Raw genomic sequence first — 8,590 nt, forward strand, 5'->3', positions numbered from 1 at the left:
TGGTACATGCTTTTTTAAACCTCCCATAAGAACCATATTCTGACTTTTATCTGGAGAATATCCAACAATAGCTTCCATTGAATGAATAATTGATCCGGATCCTAAAAACAACAATGCTTTTGAATAAGCATGAGTAATCAAATGAAATAAAGCGGCTCGATAAGACCCCATACCTAGAGCTAACATCATATAACCCATTGTAGAATAAGTTAAGGTGGTTCTCGGGTCACTAAAAAAAAAAAAAAGAAAGAAATCTCTTGGATATGGCAATATCGATCAAACATTCAATGAAAGATTGCGATATTATGAATTAGGGAGCGGCATATATGAAAATTAGATTAATCCAAGTCTTTACCTAATTCACGATGTCACGCGAGTGACGTTTACAAATTCAGATGGATGATGGGTCACGGGAATCACGGTGAGGAATATCGACAATCCGTAGCATGCACGGTCGGTCGGTAATCGTCAGACGTGTTCCACAAGACCGAGTACTTTGGAATTCTATCCGAGAACTTCAGCTTCTTTTCACCTTGCTATTAAGCTTCACCTTTTAAAAAAAAAAAGCTTGGGCAAAACAGGACAAATCTCACCGCTTCTTTTGTATTGGGAATACCCTCTTGTGCCGCAGGATGCTAGCCGGCATCTCATGACTCGGTGGGGAGATATCAGGACAGCATCGTGTTAGAAGATATGCAGCTTTTTGGTAGTTTATGATTTGATTTGATTATGATTTTGTACATCAATTAAGGATTAGATTTAGATCTAGATTGATATAGATTGATACATAGAATTCTTTATTTCCATTAATTGTACAATCCTAGTCTTATATCTTTGAGTCTCGTACATTCTCAATACAATTGAATAGAGAAAATCTATCTCTCATCTCTCTCTCGACTTCTTCCGCCTCAGCCTTCTCTTCCCTCTTTCTTTTTACTTTCTTTCATGGTATCATAGCCTGTTGGCTTCTGTTCTCAGCTTCCGCATCTATCTTCCATCTCGACCTTTTGCCCAAAAATTATGACCTACAAAACAGAATATTTTCAAGCATTAGAGTTTCTCTCAAGGAAGATTATTTTAACTTACCATGGCTAATCCACAGGAAGAAGCCTCAGTCATCCGCGACCAGCCCTCTGAAGGAGTCATTCCCCAGATCTCGCAGGCTCGGAATTCACCTGCAATTCACCCTCCAATCGAAGGATCTTCAACCAATGAACAACTTCCGTTCCAGGCCCAACCCATCCAGTGGCGGCCCACGCAGGCTCAGTTCGGTATGGGGTAACCCATGACGGGCCAACCTTACCAGTGGATTCCTTATCCGCTTTACCTTGGGCCGAGCCCTAATTCGTCATCACCTGGCTATGGGGGCCACCAGAGCCACGTCCAAACCAACGTGGGCCCGCCAACCACAAGTGGGGCAAGCCCAACCGAAGGAATGGAGCGGACAGACGGGTCAGGCGAGCCGGGTATGGGAACAAATCCCTACCCGGGTCTTTACAATGCGGATTATTCGATCGGGTCAGGCGAATCGGGTCTAGGAGCGAATACCTACCCGAATTTCGCACCCGGTTTTCTACCGTTTCCAGCGGCGGCGTTCACCGGACGACTGGAACCCGGCGATCCACCGTTTGTCTCCAACGCCGACGGACCCGGAACTGCTGGCTAATCAGCCAACAGCTGACCGGACCAGAGAACTACACGAAATGGTCACAGGAGTTCCAGCGTGCCCTGGCGACAAAAGACAAGGAAGGTTTCCTCGACGGAACCATTCCAGTGCCTACCGAAGAGCGATTAGCGCGACTCTGGAGGAAGATCAATCGCCTGATCCGAACATGGATCGGCAACTGCATCTCCTCAGAGGTCGCGGCTGGACTCCCACCAACAGAAGATGCAAAAAACATGTGGGATAACATCAAAGAAATGTACGGGAGATTAGATCAGGCAAAAATCTTTAACCTCATGCAGGAATTAAATGACTTGAAGCAGGGGAACATGACGGTCACAGCTTGTTTTAACAGGCTCTCGTCTCTCGTGGAACAACCTCGCGGCGGGCGAGGAGAGGCTCGAGGGCCCCAGTCGACAATCAAGCGGATAGATCCATCAGGACGGGAGAAAGCTACACGCTTTCTCCTTATTTTGAACGAAACATACCTCGTTTTTCGCTCACAAATCCTCGCCATGGATCCGATGCCACCGATCGGGCGGATTTTTCAGCTCGCTGTGCAGGAGGAGAATCAGCGGCTCGCGACGCCAGACCACACCAGAAGTGGCGAGAGCATCGCACTGGCTGCTCGCGGTGAGCGGCGAGACACGACCACCAAAACCCTAGCCCTAAATCGAGAGAAAGAGGGGCGAGCGAAATTAGGGTTCGCTGAAGAGGAATTCGGGGTCCTTAAATACCCTCGCATGGACGGACGAGATGGGCTGCGAGGATCGGACGGCTCGCAAGGACTTGATCTTGCGATCAGATCCAACGGTGGACAAGAGTCCGCGCTTAAAGGGACCGACGGCCAGATTTTTGCCACGTCATCAAGGAATTTCGCAAAAAATTTCAAAGGAAAGGGTAAATTATTTTGCGAATATTGCAAACGTACTAATCATATTGTTGATAATTGCTGGAAATTGCATGGGAAACCCGGAGAAAAGGAGAGAAAAATTTCAACAGCTTATCAAATTAGTGGACCGATGGGAAAAATGTTGATCAGCCCATTTCCTATGATCAATATCACCAGGCGATGCGGGCACTACGGAAAATGGATACTTCCAACAAAGGAAGGAGTTTCTCGGGTATTACACATTGCTTGATTAATTCTATCTCCGAGAAAAGCATGGATAATTGATTCGGGCAAGTGATCACATTATATGCGACAAGGGATATTTTTCAAGTATAAATGGCAGATTGGCTCATCCTATTTCGGTGGAGTTACCCAATGGGAACATTACTCATGTCAATGTGACAGAACAGTGAATCTAAGTTCCCATTATTCTTCGAGAATGTTCTCTATGTCCCAGAATTCAAATTTAATCTGATTTCTGTGTCCAAAGCCTGCCAAGAAAATTCATGTCGGGTAATTTTCAATGCTGACACCTGTTTATTTCAGGACCTTTCGACTGGGAAACCGATGGGCTTGGGTAGTCTCTCTGAAGGACTTTTTTTCTGGACAAGTAATTTCAATTCTTCCTGCAAATCCCTGAATAAATCATCATTGTGTAACTTGATTAGCAATGATAAAAATCTTATTATGCATTTGAGATTAGGGCATAGTGCCTCTTATCCTTGTCCACAATGTCCCATATGTCCCATTGCCAAACAATCTCGTGCACCTTTTCCATCCGGTAGCTCCCGAACTAGTGAGATTTTTTCCTTGATTCATGTGGATATTTGGGGACCATACCGCACGATAAATCATGATGGATCTCGTTATTTTCTCACTATAGTAGATGATTATTCTCGTGCGACCTGGATTTTCTTGATGCAGTCTAAGGATCAGACTTATTCTAACTTAAAGGTTTTCCTAGCATTATCCCAAAATTAGTTTGGAAAGACCATTAAGCGGATACGTACTGATAATGGAAGAGAATTCTTCAGCCATGATTGCTCCTTGCTATTTAACGCACATGGCATCCAACATGAAAGCTCATGTGTTTATACTCCACAGCAAAATGGAGTGGTTGAAAGAAAGCACCGGCACCTATTGGAAGTCGCACGAGCCCTAAAGTTTCAAGCATTAGTGCCGGATGAATATTGGGGTGATTGTGTAATTACTGCGGCTTATTTAATCAACCGCATGCCCACTCGACTACTTAAAGGGAAAACTCCCTTTGAATTGCTATTTAAAAAGAAGCCGGAGTTGCAGCATCTCAAAATCTTCGGTTGTCTATGCTATGCTGCAACAATAGGACCTCGAGACAAGCTAAGTCCACGAGCACGGAGATGCGTTTTCATGGGATATCCCAACTTACAAAAAGGGTATCGTGTTCTTGACATCTCTACAAAGGAATTTCTTGTAAGTCGTGACGTCATTTTTCATGAAGATATTTTCCCTTTCTCTAAGAAAGTATCTTTAGATGAAACCACAGAAAACATACATCATGGCCTCCTACCTGATGAAGATTTACCTCACGGTCCCACTTACATACCGCTAGCAGAATCAAGGATTGTTCCTCCTATTCCTTCATTTATTCCAGCAACAGCACCAACTTCAAATCCTACTGGATCTGATGATGTTCTGGAAACAAGACTCGACAACTCTCATGCTATTGAAGAAAATACGGATATTCCTTCGCCATCCCCAAATGAGGCATCTCCTTCGTGGAAATTCTTTATCCACGACGTTCGGTCGTGCCACACGACCTCCAACCTGAGTAAGGACTATATCCGTGCTACTCACAATTCTTCGGTACTCAATACCCAATCTCTTCCTATGTTTCTTTCCATAGATTATCACAGGAACATAGATGTTGTGTTAATCGGTTATCACAAGAGAATGAACCGTCTAGTTATTTTGAGGCATCCATTGATCCAAAGTGGCAGCAAGCTATGAAGGCAGAACTTCAGGCACTAATTGATAACAATACGTGGGATCTTGTCCCACTTCCGATTGATCGTAAACCGATTGGCTGCAAATGGGTCTACAAAACGAAATATCGTGATGATGGCTCCATTGAACGATATAAGGCACGCTTGGTAGCTAAGGGATTCACACAAAGAGAAGGTTTTGATTATCACGAGACATTCTCTCCAGTTGCCACGATGTCACGATTCGTTCATTTTTAATTTGCCGCCATTCATGACTGGACCCTACATCAAATGGACGTGCACAATGCCTTCTTACACGGTGATCTAGACGAGGAAATATATATGGATATTCCTCAAGGCTTACGGAGACGGGGAGAATCGAGTATGTCGTCTCCGTAAATCCCTTTATGGATTGAAGCAAGCATCCGAGACAATGGTACGCCAAATTTGCAAATGCTCTTGCGAAAGAGCTTCCAACAGTCTAAATATGACTATGCTTTATTCACACGAACTGAAGGTATGTCATCTATTTATTTGATGATATATGTTGATGATATACTTGTTATGGGAAATGATAAATCTGTAATAGATAATTTCAAGGAATATTTACATGCCACCTTTCACATTAAAGATTTAGGGGCACCTAAATATTTCCTTGGAATTGAAATTGCTCGATCTGATCAAGGAATTTCCCTTAGTCAGCGAAAGTTTGTGTTAGATATCATATTAGAAGCAGGTTTATCAGGATGCAAGCCAGCCGTTATTCCCATTGAACAGAACACTAAGTTGACTACTGCAGAATATGATAAGGGCATATCTCAAAATGATGATCCCATTCTCAGAGATCCATCAGGATATCAAAGACTTGTTGGAAAACTCATATATCTGACTATGACTAGACCCGACATCTCATATGCAGTTCAGACACTTAGCCGGTTCATGCACAATCCGGCGGTCCCATATGGATGCTGCCTTAAAAGTTGTGAAGTACTTAAAGGATGTCCAGGGGTGGGAATACTTCTTTCTAAACAGTGTGACATGAAGATGACATCGTATTGTGATGCTGATTATGCTACATGTCCTATAAGTCGAAGATCGAGTCACCGGATATTGTATCAAGCTGGGAAAATCTCTCCTCTCATGGAAGACAAAGAAGCAGCCTATCAGTATCTCTATCTTCAGCCGAAGCAGTATCGAGCTATGACTAAGGCCACTTGTCAGATAGTGTGGATACGGGGATTGCTTAAGGATCTCGGAGTAAAAGTGCATGGACCAACAAAGTTGCATTGCGATAATGATGCAGCCCTCAAACTAGCAGCAAATCCTATAGTACATGAGAGGACCAAGCACATAGAAGTGGACTGTCACTTTACACGAGAAAAAATCCAAGAGGGAGTAATCAAAACAGAAGGAATTAGGACAACGGAACAGCCAGCAGATATCTTCACCAAACCTCTATGTCATAGACAGCATGCATATCTATTAAGCAAGCTGGGTGTCTTGGACATCTACAAGCCATCAGCTTGAGGGGGAGTGTTAGAAGATATGCAGCTTTTTGGTAGTTTATGATCTGATTTGATTATGATTTTGTACATCAATTAAGGATTAGATTTAGATCTAGATTGATATAGATTGATACATAGAATTCTTTATTTCCATTAATTGTACAATCCTAGTCTTATATCTTTGGAGTCTGTACATTCTCAATACAATTGAATAGAGAAAATCTATCTCTCATCTCTCTCTCGACTTCTTCCGCCTCAGCCTTCTCTTCCCTCTTTCTTTTTACTTTCTTTCACATCGCCATGTTGCAGGGAGCTGGAGACACGGTGCAGCCCGGTCCCCGATTTGTTGTCGCAGGTGGTCTGCTCGGCAATAGCAGACTCGGCAGGGTTCTTGGCTTTGAAGTGTTGCCGAGCGTCAATTAAGGGATATAAGGAACGCGGCACGGAGGGCACTCGAGTTTCTGCTGTGATGAAAGAGTAGCAACAAGGATGGGTCATAACCATTGGTGGGAACTCGGCAACAGGAAGTGAGTCGCGGCCATCGATGGTAGGAGCTGAGCTGAAGTGTCAAGCACCGTTTTTATGAATGTGCTAGAATTCGGGTCTTCTCTTTTTGCTTTTTCATTGAACACTCTTTTGTGATGAAAGTCTACTCTTCTCTACTCGCAAGCCTGGTGAATTGCAAGAAGAAAATAAATTCTCTCTCCCTGCTCCCTTCCTTCCGCGCCATCTCCCTCGCACGATTTCTTCTCTCTCTATGCTCTCAATTGTGGCCATATGTTCAATACGTGGCCCCTTTCTTTTGTCCGTACGCAAGCCAATTTATAGGCGAGGGACTGAATATTTTATTTCCTTTTTATGTCAATGAGCACGAAGATTGCTTATAACCTCTCGAATGCAATATATCTTTTTATTTTTCTCATCTCTTTGAATGTTCTCCATTGATTTTTATTGCATGTTGCCAAAAATTCAAGATTGTAATAGGATTTTCTCGAATTCCAAATCTTGTGAAGATGAGTTTGTAATATCTCCTCATCACACTTCCTCTTTCCGAGGATATATGAATAGATTGCATAAAAATACAAAAAATCCTATGTCATATCACCAAAAATATCAAATCGTCAATTCTTTAATTTTTGGTCCACAGAAAATAACGAGCTCCGAACCATCAAGTCAAATCCATCATGGTCTAATGCAAATACAATAATAATAATAATAATAATAATAATAATAATAATAATAATAATAAATGCTTCTAAAACTATATGTTATGCAATTTCATTTAATATTTTTGTTTAGGGGTTAAAAATTAATTCCTAATTTTTTATGTAATAAATAAATGACCGGATCGCCAAAATTTAGATATCAACAAACACAAATATGAAAGTTTTGCCATTTTTTCATTAACTAAAACAAGCATCTATTGAAAATAAAAGAAAACGAGAGAAACATTTTAAATTTCCTCGTAACGAGGAAGCTGGTTGTTGCATTATAAGGAAAACCGATCAATTGTAACAAGGCTCAATATCTTAGCGAAAAATGGATATTTAAAATATGTCCTTTTGGGCCAATTCATCATTTTCCTCTTTTCAAGTTAGACTCTGCATCATGGTACTAGTGTGATATGTACGTGAGGGCTAGATGCTAACTTTGAATGTGAGACAAATCAATATTGTATTGGTAGATTTATGTTATGATGAGCACTTATTCCTCTCCAGTCGTTCAACCAAAATGAACAGCAGAGGAATTCTTGAAGAGGCAGAGGTGAAATTTGGTCCATTGGAGTGAAAGATTGAATTGCGGATTAGTTAGGCTATTGCAGCCAACTCCTCGCCATATGCGTTCCCCTGGTCATCTACTTGAAATGATATTATATTTCTATGTACAACAGACATTTAGAATAGCCTTCTTCTCCTTCTTAAATACCAAGTAGTAATCTCAGACAAAAATTGTGAGATTAATGAAAATGGCCGAGTATTGTCAAACCTCACTAGTGAAAAATTCGCTTTCTCACATGATTGATGTAATTAGCTGAACTTAGTTATTATGAAACTGAACAGAAAATGAATTGTCCTAAAAGGTAGTTATTATGAAACTGAACAGAAAATGAATTGTCCTAAAAGGTCCAGAGCGTTAACCAAACTGAATCCATAGTTCTGAATCGTTACTTGTACATGCAAATATATTGTCCTTTTTTTGTAACCCTGATCAAGAACTCTCGTAATGGAGTCACTCCCGATTTTCCTCGCCTTCAATATGTGTATTTGAAAGAAAATGGTCTTCTATTACGTTAAGCAAGAGTTGTAACACACACACACACACACACACACACACACACACACGTATAATTCACCTCACCATCCAACTCTATAGCATTTCTAGATTTTTTTATTATTACTTTGATGTTGATATCTATAGCCCACGTCCTTTGAAAAAGCCTAGATAGTTTATTTAGTTTAGATCCCCAGTTGGGCACCTTTGTTATCGGAGCCAGGGGAGGAATATTAATCTTCCTAGTGTATATATTTTTGCGCGGTCGGTTTGATGATTAAGATAAGCAGCATTT

This window comes from Eucalyptus grandis, chromosome 4, assembly GCF_016545825.1.
Source record: "Eucalyptus grandis isolate ANBG69807.140 chromosome 4, ASM1654582v1, whole genome shotgun sequence".
In the NCBI taxonomy this organism is placed as follows: Eukaryota; Viridiplantae; Streptophyta; class Magnoliopsida; order Myrtales; family Myrtaceae; genus Eucalyptus; species Eucalyptus grandis.